Here is an 11,400-nt window from a genome sequence, read left to right as displayed (position 1 = left end):
AGCAACTGTTATTTTTTGAGTTATTGATAATTGCCATTCTAACTGGAGTTAGGTGGTATCACAGTGTGGTTTTGATTTGCATCTCCTTGATGATTAGCGAGGTTGAACATTTCTCCATGTATATGTTGTCCGCTCGGATGTCTTCCTTTGAGAAGTGTCTGTTCATATCTTTTGCCCACTTTGTAATGGGGTTGTTTGTTTTTTTCTTTTCAGCACGTTTGAGTTCCTTGTAGATCCCAGATGTTAGGCCTTTGTCAGACCTGGAGTTGGCAAATACTTTTTCCCAGTCTGTGGGTTGTCTCCCTGCTCTCTTCATGGTTTCTTTGGCTTTGGAGAAGCTTGTCAGTTTAATGAAGTCTCACTTGTCTATCTTATCTCTTATGTCCTGTGCATTTTGGGTTTTGTTCAGGAATTGGATGCCAGTTTCAATTTCCATAAGGGTGTGTCCTGCATTTCCTAAGGTTCTTATGGTTTGAAGTTTTACATTTAGGTCTCTGATCCATTTAGAGTTAATTTTTGTGTATGGGGATAGATAGGGGTCTTGTTTGAATCTTCTGCATGTGGTCAGCCAGTTTTCCCAGCAACATTTACTAAATAGATTCTCCTCTCTCCAATGGTAGGTGGTGAGGGCTTTGTTGACGATGAGTTGTTTGAGAAATTGGGGTTTTGCTTCTGGAATCTCAATTCTATTCCATTTGTCTATACGCCTGTTCCTATCTCAATACCAAGCTGTTTTGATGATTGTAGCTTTATAGTAAAGTTTGAAGTCTGGTAGTGTGATACCTCCTGCTTTGTTTTTTTTGCTGAGGATTGTTCTGGCTATTCTTGGTCGTTTGTGTTTCCATAGGAATTCCTATATTGTTGTTTCTAGCTCTGAGAAGAATGTTGCTGGTAATTTGATGGGTATTGCATTAAATCTGTAGATTGCCTTAGGTAGAATGGACATCATAATGTTGATTCTTCCAATCCATGAGCATGGGATATTTTTCCACTTGTTTGTGTCATCTTTGATTTCTTTGAGCAGTGTTTTGTAGTTTTCATTGTAAAGGTCTTTCACATCTCTGGTTAGGAAGATGCCAAGGTATTTCTTTTTTTTTTTTTTGTGGCTATTGTGAATGGGATTGTGTTTTTTATTGGGTTTCTGTTTGTTTATTATTGGTGTAAAGAAATGTGATTGTCTTTTGCACATTTATTTTATACTCTGAGGCTTTGCCAAAGTCCTTTATCAGTGTAAGGAGGCTTTTGACAGATTCTCTTGGGTTTTCAAGGTACACAATCATGTCTTTGGCAAAGAGGGACAACTTGACTTCCTCTTTTCCTATTTGGATACCCCTGATTGCCTTCTCTTTTCTGACTGTTCTAGCTAGGACTTCCAATACTATATTGAACAGGAGGGGAGAGAGTGGGTATCTTTGTCTTGTTCCAGCTTTCAGGGGAAATGGTTGCGATTTTTGTCTGTTTAGGAGTATGCTAGCTGTGGGTTTCTCATAGATGACTTTTACTATTTTGAGGTATGTTCTATGTATGCCTAGGTGTTCGAGGGTTTTTATCAGGAAGGGATGCTGGATTTTAACAAAAGCTTTTTCTGCATCTAATAATATAATCATGTGGTTTTTGTTCTGATGTCTGTTGATGTATTTAATTACATTCATTGTCTTGCGAATGTTGAACTAGCCTTGCGTCCCAAGAATGAAGCCTACTTGGATGATTTTTGAGATGTGTTGTTGAATCTGGTTTGCTAGGATCTTGTTGAGAATTTTGGCATCTATGTTCATCAAAGATATTGGCCTGTAGTTCTCTTTCTTTGTTGGGTTTTTACCTGGTTTGGGTATCAATGTGATGTTAGCTTCATAAAATGATTTGGGGAGGGTTCCATCTTTCTCAATCACCTGGAATACTTTCAGTAGGATTAGTAACAGCTCCTCCTTAAATATCTTATAGAATTCTGCTGGAAAGCCATATGGTCCAGGGATTTTTTTTTTTTGTGGGTAGTTTTCTTATTACATAGTCAATTTCCTTGATTGTTATTGGTCTATTTAGGGTCTCGATTTCTTCTTGTTTCAACCTAGGCAGGTTGTGTGAGATCAGAAAGTCTTCCATTTCCTTAAGGTTTTCCAGTTTGTTTCCATACAAGTGTACATAGTAGTCTCTAATGATCTTTTGGATTTCCTCGGGGTCAGAAGTGACTTCATCTTTTGTGTTTCTGATTGTATTTATTTGGGCTTTTTCTCTTTTTTTCTTGGTCAGTCTAGGTAAGGGACCATCAACCTTGTTTATCCTTTCAAAGAACCAGCTTTTTTTCATTGATTTTTTTGTATTATCTTTTTGTCTTCTATGTCCTGGATTTGGGCTTTTATTTTGGTAATCTGGATTCTTCTGCTGAAGTTAGGATTTTGGTGATCTTGCTTTTCCAGCTTCCTAAGGTGGTTTGTTAGGCTGTTAATTTGTGATCCTTCCATTTTCTTCATGTGCATTTGTAGGGATATAAATTTCCCTCTTATTACAGCTTTCATGGCGTCTCAGAGATTTTGGTACGATGTCTCTTCATTTTCATTTGTTTCCAGGTTATCTTTTAATCTCTGTTTTGATTTCATTGTTGACCCAGGAGCTGTTTAGCATCATGCTGTTTAGTGTCCATCTCTTTGTGGGTTTGGGGGGAACCTTGTTGGTGTTGATGTTTATTTTTATTCCACTGTAGTCCAAGAAGGTGCATGACAAAATTTTGATCTTTTGAAATTTGTTTATGCTTGATTTATGGCCAAGTATGTGGTCAATCTTAGAGTACGTTCCATGTGGTACTGAGTAGAATGTATATTCTGTGGTTGTTGGGTGGAGTGTTTTGTAGGTATCAGTTAAGTCCATTTGGTCAAGAGTCACATTGAGGTTCCAGATCTCATTGCTGATTTTTTTGTCCTGATGGTCTGTCTAGGGTTGTGAGTGGGGTATTAAAGTCCCCAGTTATGATGGTGTTAGAGTCAATATCTTTCTTTAGTTTTCCTAGAAACTGCTTTATGAAAGTTGCGCTCCTCTGTTGGGCGCATATATGTTTAGGATAGATATTTCTTGTTGATGGAGTGAAACTTTTATCATTATGTAGTGGCCTTCTGTATCTTCTTAAGGTTTTTTTTGGGGTTTTTTTTTGAGTTGGAGTCTCACTCTGTTGTCCAGACTGGAGTGCAGTGGCTGCTGCCGGCCACCGCAGCCTCAACCTGCTGGGCTCCAGCGATCCTTCCGCCTCAGCCTTCCAAGTAGCCGGAATTACAGGCATTCGCTACTACGCCCAGCTGATTTTTTTATTTATTGTAGAGATGAGGTCTCGCTGCCCAGGCAGGTCTTGATCCCATGGGCTCAGGCAATCCACTCACCTCAGCCTCCCAAAGGCACGGGATTACAGGCTGAGCCACCGAGCCTGGCTTCTTTTTTAATTTTTGATAGCTTAAATGGTATTTTGTCTGAAATTAGGATCACAACTCCTTCTTTCTTTTGTGTTCTGTTCGCCTGAAAATTTGTTTCCCATCCTCTTACTTTGAGTCTGTGCGTGTTCTTTCTAGTGAGATGGGTCTCTTGAAGGCAGTATATTGTTGCCTGGTGATATTTTATCCATTTTGCCATTCTATGTCTTGTCAGTGGTACATTTAGTCCATTCACCTTCAGGCTAATTATTTTTTAATTATATTTGTTTTGCTCATTTGTGTTTGTTTTTTGTTTTAGTTTTTTTCTCTTTCTGTTTTTGATAACATTTTATACTTGCTTTGTTTCTGTTATTTTACTGAATTTTTTTCTTTTTCTCTATTTTTTAAACTTCCTTTTTTTTTTTTTTTTTTTTTTTTTTTTTTGAGTTGGAGTCTCACTCTGTCACCCAGACTGGAGTGCAGTGGCCGCTGCCGGCCACTGCAGCCTCAACCTGCTGGGCTCCAGCAATCCTTCCACCTCAGCCTTCCAAGTAGCTGGAATTACAGGCAAGTGCTACCATGCCCAGCTGATTTTCTGATTTACTGTGGAGATGAGGTCTCACTGCCCAGGTGGGTCTCGAACCCGCGGGCTCAGGCAATACACTCACCTCAGCCTCCCACTATTTTTGTGTGGGGAGAGTACATCAATAGGCAGGATTTGTTGGTCTGTTTGTATGATTATCTGTTTTCGTTTTTTTTAATCTTTTCAGTCTTTATGTCTCTTTTCTTTTGTTAGTTGGTACATCTGTCTGTTTTCCCTCTTACTCTTCTCTCTCTCCACCTTCATCTTGCCCCCCCCCTTTTTTCATTATTTTCCCTTTTCTTACCTTGTTTTGCTTCCAGGGAGCAAACCTATGCTCCCACTGCATGAACAGATTATAAGGCAGTGAGAAGTGGGTTCCAGGGTGCCCATACACCTGTTGGTGGATACTGGGATCTGCAGATAGATTTTAAATCACAGCTCCCACCTCAGATAAATCTCAAAAATGCAAAAACCACAGTCCAGCTTCAGAACTGAGGAAAGTCAGAGGAGCCACATAAGGAAAAATAGGAGACTGAGCAAACAGAAGTAAAAGCAACCCCTCTATCCCTGAATAATAGAATTAAAGAAGGGGGGGGGAAAGGTGGGAGGAGGAATATCTACACAAATGAAGAAAAACCAAAGGAAGAATATAGGTCTCACACAGAACCCTGGGAGGTCAGACACTGAGAAAACAGACTTTGGAATGCAAAAAATGAAGAGCCCTCAGAATGACTGGTCTCAAACTACAAACCCAGATATCAAGACATTAAAAAAGAGAATAAAAAGAATTGAGAAGAGACAAGAGGAAAATAGGAAGGAGTTGATAACTGAGATAACAGCAGTAAAGAATTCTGTGAATAAAATAAATAGCAAACTGATAAACATGGAAAGCAGAATTAACCAAACAGAAGAAAGAATCTGAGTTTGAGTGCCAAAATATAGAACTAACCAAACTATCAAAAACATAGAAAATAAGTTTAAAAAGACAGAACAAAATCTTCAAGAGATGAGCAATTATTTCAAGAGGCCAAACCTAAGAGTAATTTGACTTCCTGAGGCAGGAAGAGATACAGAGACCACCCTGGAACAAATATTCCATGAAATTATTCAAGAAAACTTCCCTCATCTCATCAGTGATGCAACCATTCAAACACAAGAGATTCAGAGAACCCCTGTAAGACAACAAATGAGACAACTAACTCCTAGACACCTAGTAATTTGCATAAACAAAGTAGGTATAAAAGAAAAAATCCTAAAGGCAGCAAGAAAAAAAGTCAGACTACCTACCAGGGAAGATCAATTAGAATAGCAGCAGATTTATCTACAGAAACACTTCAGGCAAGGAGAGCTTGGAGCCCAGTCTTCAAAGTTCTCAAAGATAAAAAATTTCAACCAAGAATAACCTTCCCAGCTAAGCTAAACTTCATCAGTGAGGGAGAGTTAAAATCTTTCCCAGACATTCAATCCCTAAGAACTTGCGCTACCTCTAAACTAACTCTACAAGAAACACTTCAGAAAGTATTAAACATAGAAGAAAGGGACTATTTACACACATACATCTCTTAATGTGTGTATGTATATTTGTTTGTATATATATATATAGATGTATGTGTGTGTGTGTGTGTGTGTATGTGTGTGTGCATATATATATATATATATATATATATATATATATACACACACACAGCTATTGACAGCCAGTCAGTCAGAGCAATGTGCAGGTCACTTGCTGTCTGGACCCACTGGGCAGGGGCCCTTGGACTCAATTGTCTGATTGACTCTGTGGGAAGCAGAAACTCCAGGATTCAAGAATACTTTGTTTGGGAGGGTCTTTTTCCAAAAGTTGTAAGTATCCCTTTGGTCTTGAGACTGGTCAAGACAGCAGAGTCATCTAGACAGAGTACCCAGACCTGGTCTCATGTGGCCCAGTGCCAAGGCAGTGCCTCATTGAAGATGTTCTAGGTTTGCCTCCGGAGGACTGCCACCAACCAGGGCCCAAGACTCCACTTCCATGTACTGTCTGACCCTTGTCATGATTGCAACAAATGTGAAAATAAATGTTGATACATTTAAAGGGAACCAAAGTGGAGGCGGGGTGGGAGGGGGTGTGGAATGGCGGGGAGCACTCCAGGAGCAGAAAGAACCTTTTCTTTTAACTTGGTGCTAAAACCTATTGCAAGCACCGTACTTAAAATGAAACAGCAAAGTTTATTCTTAAGGACAAGTTGTGGGATAACATGTACAGTATGAAGCAAATTCCATAAAAATTTTGAAAATTACATGAACTAATAAGGCTACAAATGACTAAGTATGTAAATTCATAGACAAAGATCTGATACATCTGTAAATTCATTTAAAAAGTCTGGCAGGTCTGTACACTTATGAACAAAGGTATTATATGAGTAGTTACCTCTGGGAACCGGAAAATGAGACCCAGCATAAAAATCTTAATTTTTCTATAAGAAATATTCACCCTCTGACCCTTGCGTGTCATTGTCTCCATACACCTGAATTACTCCTCACTGCACATGTCTCCAGATCTAATCTCACCTTCCAATAAGGCTTCTACACGCTTCTTACACTCTTCAGGCACTGTTATCCTAAACCAACTTAAACTTCTTCTAGGATCACTTTTTTTTCCCCCTCAGTTCAATGAACTACCCTTACAACCATCTCTATCTCCTTTGGTCCTCACTATTTCTCATAGCATCCCAGTACAAAAGAAAAGACATTTTATGTGCCTTACCTATACCACCATTTTTGTTCTTTTATTCAGGATTACCATCATGTTAAAATATTATTTTCAATGTTTAGAATCCATAACCATTCACAGAGTATGAATGAGAGAACGTCAGAACTCTCAAAGAACCTACAAAGTTTTCAGGATGGCAAAACACTTTGAAAACATAACAGTCCTGGACTACTATATTAGATTCTTTTAATTTTTTTAAATTAATTGTAGCACAGAGAAAAGAGGTAAATTGTTTAAGGAAATTTGTGTTCTTTAGACAGAGTATTGGCTTTATACCAACAGAAAAGAAAAACAGATAGATAAGCTCTGGGTCTTCATTTCTCTTCCTCTTACTTTCTCAGCAGACTGAAAAACAAAGAATATAAGTATTGTTTATTAATGACATGTATTTTGAAATCTATTAAAATGAATGCCAAATTGCTTAGATTGTCTTTCTGTGATTTCCGCCAGTGCAAACAATTTTAACCCTGCCCAGACTCACGGCAGCTAGATTCTCCTTCTGTTGGGCTAGGGGCAAGGACACACCAATAAATGTTGTGAGGTTTCTGCCTTATCATTCGTGCCATCACATTCCTCTGGCTTCATAGTCAGAAGCTTTTCATCATCATTCCCCAGAGTTATTTAATTAACACCTACTTCTCACCTAAGTTATTACAACCTAAAGGTATCTTCTCAAAGAGCCCTAAGAAGAACATCTTTCCTCTTAGGATCCAAACAAATCACATTTTAAAACATCCAAATTTGTGAATTTTGTCTCCACCTCTCACTAGCTGTGTGGTCTTTGGAAAATTACTAAGCCTGTGTTTGATCTGTACCTTCATTTTCTCTTCTACAAAATGGGAATAATAATGGTTCCCAACTCTGCCACTGTTTTGAGGATTTTAAAAGATACACACACACATATTTAGAGGAGTGATTGGTGCTGATCTATATGACTTTTTGCAATGGCCAGTCAGTCTTTGCTATTTTAGTAACAACTATTATAATTACTTTTTTAAAAATCTAAAGTATAGTTACCTAAGATGTTTGATTTTTAGGGCAAGGCAGTTTGACTTTCAGCCACAAGTCTTGGACCCCGAATACAAAGAAATGATGGATGTTAGGAAAATATTAGCATTACTGTTAGAATATAAAGTAGCCTTTATACAGCCATGGGTAACTGCAAAATGATTTCACATGCATAACATCCTTTAATTCTAATTCACTACTTTAATCTCTAGAAGGGAGCTCACAGATGTCCATTATCCCCAAAGGAATAAAAAAACTTACTGTCAGGCCATGAGGGCAATATTAAATGATTTAGAAATTTGAATATAAATTTTCCAACTGGCCTGTAAAATCAACCAAATCACAAACCACCATCTTTTAAGAAAATGTTTCAATAATTTTTTTATTTAATGATCAAAATATTTCAGGCTATCTAAATATTTATACCTATAGTCATAAGCATCACAAATTTGAGAAAGGAAACATTTAACAATATGCCACAGCATAGCAGTGCCCAACATAGAGTAAATATTTAATAACTATTGGCTGTTATTATAAGTATGATTATGATTAGACCATCTTTCTAGTTGGATACAGAGATCTCCAAAATGAGAGATTTTATGTCGGTCATGGGTTGCAGTGTGGTGCCTGGCATACAGGAGCATCTTGGTAGAGGAAAGAATGACTTTCTCTGATTCTAAATAGTTTGGAAACCATGACATAAACTAGCAGATACCCTAATAATCCTCCAGAATAGATTTTTTTCTCCTGACAACTTCCTAAAGTTCCTTTAGAACTATTGCTAAACCTTCTTTAAAAAGATTTTAAAATATTCTTAAAAAATAGATTCCACAACCTCCATGATGATATTAGTTCTAGTGCTTGATGAATCTTGGAATTAGTTTAACTTTCTTTATATCTAAGTTAAAGTTTTAAAATTAACATTTAAATTTACTTTAAAGTATTTTACCTTATTAATCATTCTATTTAAGGCTATTTTTCTACCATGGTTAAGAGCACAGAATTGAAATCGTCCCAACAAAGATCTAAATTACACTGTCATTTAACATTTTTATATAATTTTTCTTTCTTCTTGTTGGAATCATCAAAGAGCTCCTTCATTATGTTCTCTTTTTTTTTTCTGCACAAAACCTATGACTTTGGCAAAGCATGTAGGAGGATCAGCAGTAGCATAGCACTTATCCAGGGTGACTTCGTTTGTCTTGGCAAGTCTCAGCAGCAGTGAAGCAGAATATTCAGGGTGCCTTCTTAAAAATTCATACAAAAACCTAATTGATATTAAAGTTTTTATTTAGATTTTGTTGGACAAATGAGCAAGAAAAAAATCACATCACTAACCTCAAGAGTAACTCATATTCCAAAGGTCTGAATTGGACTAAACCCCATGCAGGAAGACTTGCTGGCTAAGGACTTAAGGTCCAGAGTTAAAGCTACATGGACTCAATTTCTGACTCTGCCACTTATTTTACTATATCACCTTAGGTAACATTAAAACTATCAGAGGCTTAGTTTCCTTCTCTGTAGAATGGAGATAATAGCACATCTCTCTCATAAGGTGGATTGTGAGAAATATATGACATAATCTAGACAAAGCACACACTGCCTGGTGCATATTAAATGGTTAGTGAATGTTATCTGTTATTTTACGTATATGTATACTATATTTTGACTTAAGCTACATCTCAAAAGGATTCTGATAGACAGATGGAGATCTAGTCTTAAATTTTTCTTTCTCTTCTCTGTATGAGTGAAATCTTGTAGGGAACATAATTTTATGAAATAGTTTAATGCATTGAACGCTATCATAATCCAACAATAAAAAAATACAAAGTTTGTCACCACACTTACTGACAATATATAATCATTTGCTTTGTAATTTAATTTCACGCCGTCTTGCTATACTACTGAATTTCTAGTCTTCTCAACCAAATATAAAACAACTGGTGGGCCAGCCTCAGTGGCTCAGCCTATATTCCCAGGTTTTGGGAGACCAAGGCGAGTGGATTGTTTGAGTCCACAGGTTCAAGACCCAGCAACTTGACGAAACCTTGTCTCTACAAAAAAATTAAAAATTAAGTGGACATGGTATGCACGCCTGAAGTTTCGGCTACTTGGAAAGCTGAGATGGAAGGATTACCGGAGCCCAGCAGGTTGACATTGGGGTGACCAAGAGTATGCATGCCACTGCACTCCAGCCTGGGCAACGGAGTGAGACTCCAACTCAAAAAAAAAAAAAAAAAACCTGGTGTCAGATTCCATACTTCTTTTTATATTTTTTCACCACCGTTGGATAGAAAGATAGATAGGTAGGTAAGTAGATAGATAGATAGATAGATAGATAGATAGATAGATAGCCAACCAATACATACTCACACATACATATTATAGATGTTCAAGAAATACTCTTTGAATGAATTATAAACATAATTTATATATACACAAACTATTTCTAAAAATATTTTTAGAAACATCCTTAAGAAGTGAGAAATATGGAACTTTTGCCATGAGCATATATTATTTTATGCAATGTTTTAAATTTATTAACTATTTCAAAAAATTCTTGAAGTCTGGGGAGGAATAGATGACAAAGCATTCTGGAAATTGTAGCAACTCCAAAGAAAAGCCTAGAGTATCTTCCAAAGTTGTACAGCCATGTAAAAGCTATGAAAGAATCATTGCTTATCTACTAACTTGTCCAGGAAGACATTTTTTACCTCAATGTAGTTTTTGCAAACTTCCTTATCCTCAACAAAGTCAGTAGTTAATGCAGGCAAATTAGCAGGCATGTCATCATTTTCCACCTCAGAGAGGCAGTGGGACTTTTCCAACAGAGGCTTATCACAGCATTCCTTCAGTTTAGAGGAGACTGAATCATGATTCACACATATACTTGACAAGGTCTGCCTATAAGCAAGTGGATGGAAATTGTTTAACATATATTGACATTACTACACTTCCTCCTCAGACCTTTATTATTTTGGAAGAACACATTCATTATATTTTAAGACTGTACACATCCCAGCACACCTTCTATGATGACACTTTCAGTTTGTTCCTAAACTAACAGCCACAGATCGGACTCCTAAAACATTCACACTTAATGAGAATAGACTCATCAGTAAGGTGCATGTAATCGTTATTTATTAATTATATATTTCTACTGTTGAAGCATTATGCTTTTTTCATTAAAACTCAGTGCTGTTCTTAAAGAGTCCCCTACAATTAAGCACAGGCATTTTGAAGCCAAATAACTAAAGTATAAGAGATTGTTTAAAAAGGAGTCAAGATCACAGTCATAGACTTTGCTAACATATATAAAATATCTGCCTTAAATTTTCCAGAAAACATCATAAGAGATTAAGATTATAGTATTTGATCATAGTTTCAATCTTTGAAGAAATGGAGAAAATGTTACAAGTTTGGAGGAAAAATATGTTATTTTTAACACAGAGTTAAATAAGGGAGGGAATATAGGTGGAAAAAATACATCATTTTTGAAAATCTTTTCAGGAAGTAGCCCTTGTCCAACTCTACCTAACTCTCAAAAAAATCTTAGAAATACACTGAAGAACTCAAATCACTCTATAAAAAAGATACCTGCACATATATGTTTATCACAGCATTGTTCACAATAGCAAGATCATGGAATCAACCATGCTGTCCAT

General features: G+C 36.8%; 1 protein-coding gene across 1 annotated transcript in view; it reads right to left on the bottom strand.

The window, feature by feature from the left end:
* Window positions 1–7,015: 7,015 nt before the first annotated feature.
* The window catches only part of ALB (albumin), a 58,235-nt gene continuing 53,850 nt past the window's right edge, over window positions 7,016–11,400 (bottom strand). Inside the window, exon 18 of the mRNA XM_021709912.1 lies at window positions 7,016–7,059. The gene's annotated coding sequence lies outside the window, so the exon portion shown is untranslated. The remainder of the gene's footprint in view (window positions 7,060–11,400) is intronic.

The sequence above is a fragment of the Carlito syrichta genome, unplaced genomic scaffold (assembly GCF_000164805.1).
Source record: "Carlito syrichta isolate Samal-C Ts95f unplaced genomic scaffold, Tarsius_syrichta-2.0.1 Scaffold287690, whole genome shotgun sequence".
NCBI classification, from domain to species: Eukaryota; Metazoa; Chordata; class Mammalia; order Primates; family Tarsiidae; genus Carlito; species Carlito syrichta.
This window is presented reverse-complemented; position numbering and strand designations above follow the sequence as displayed.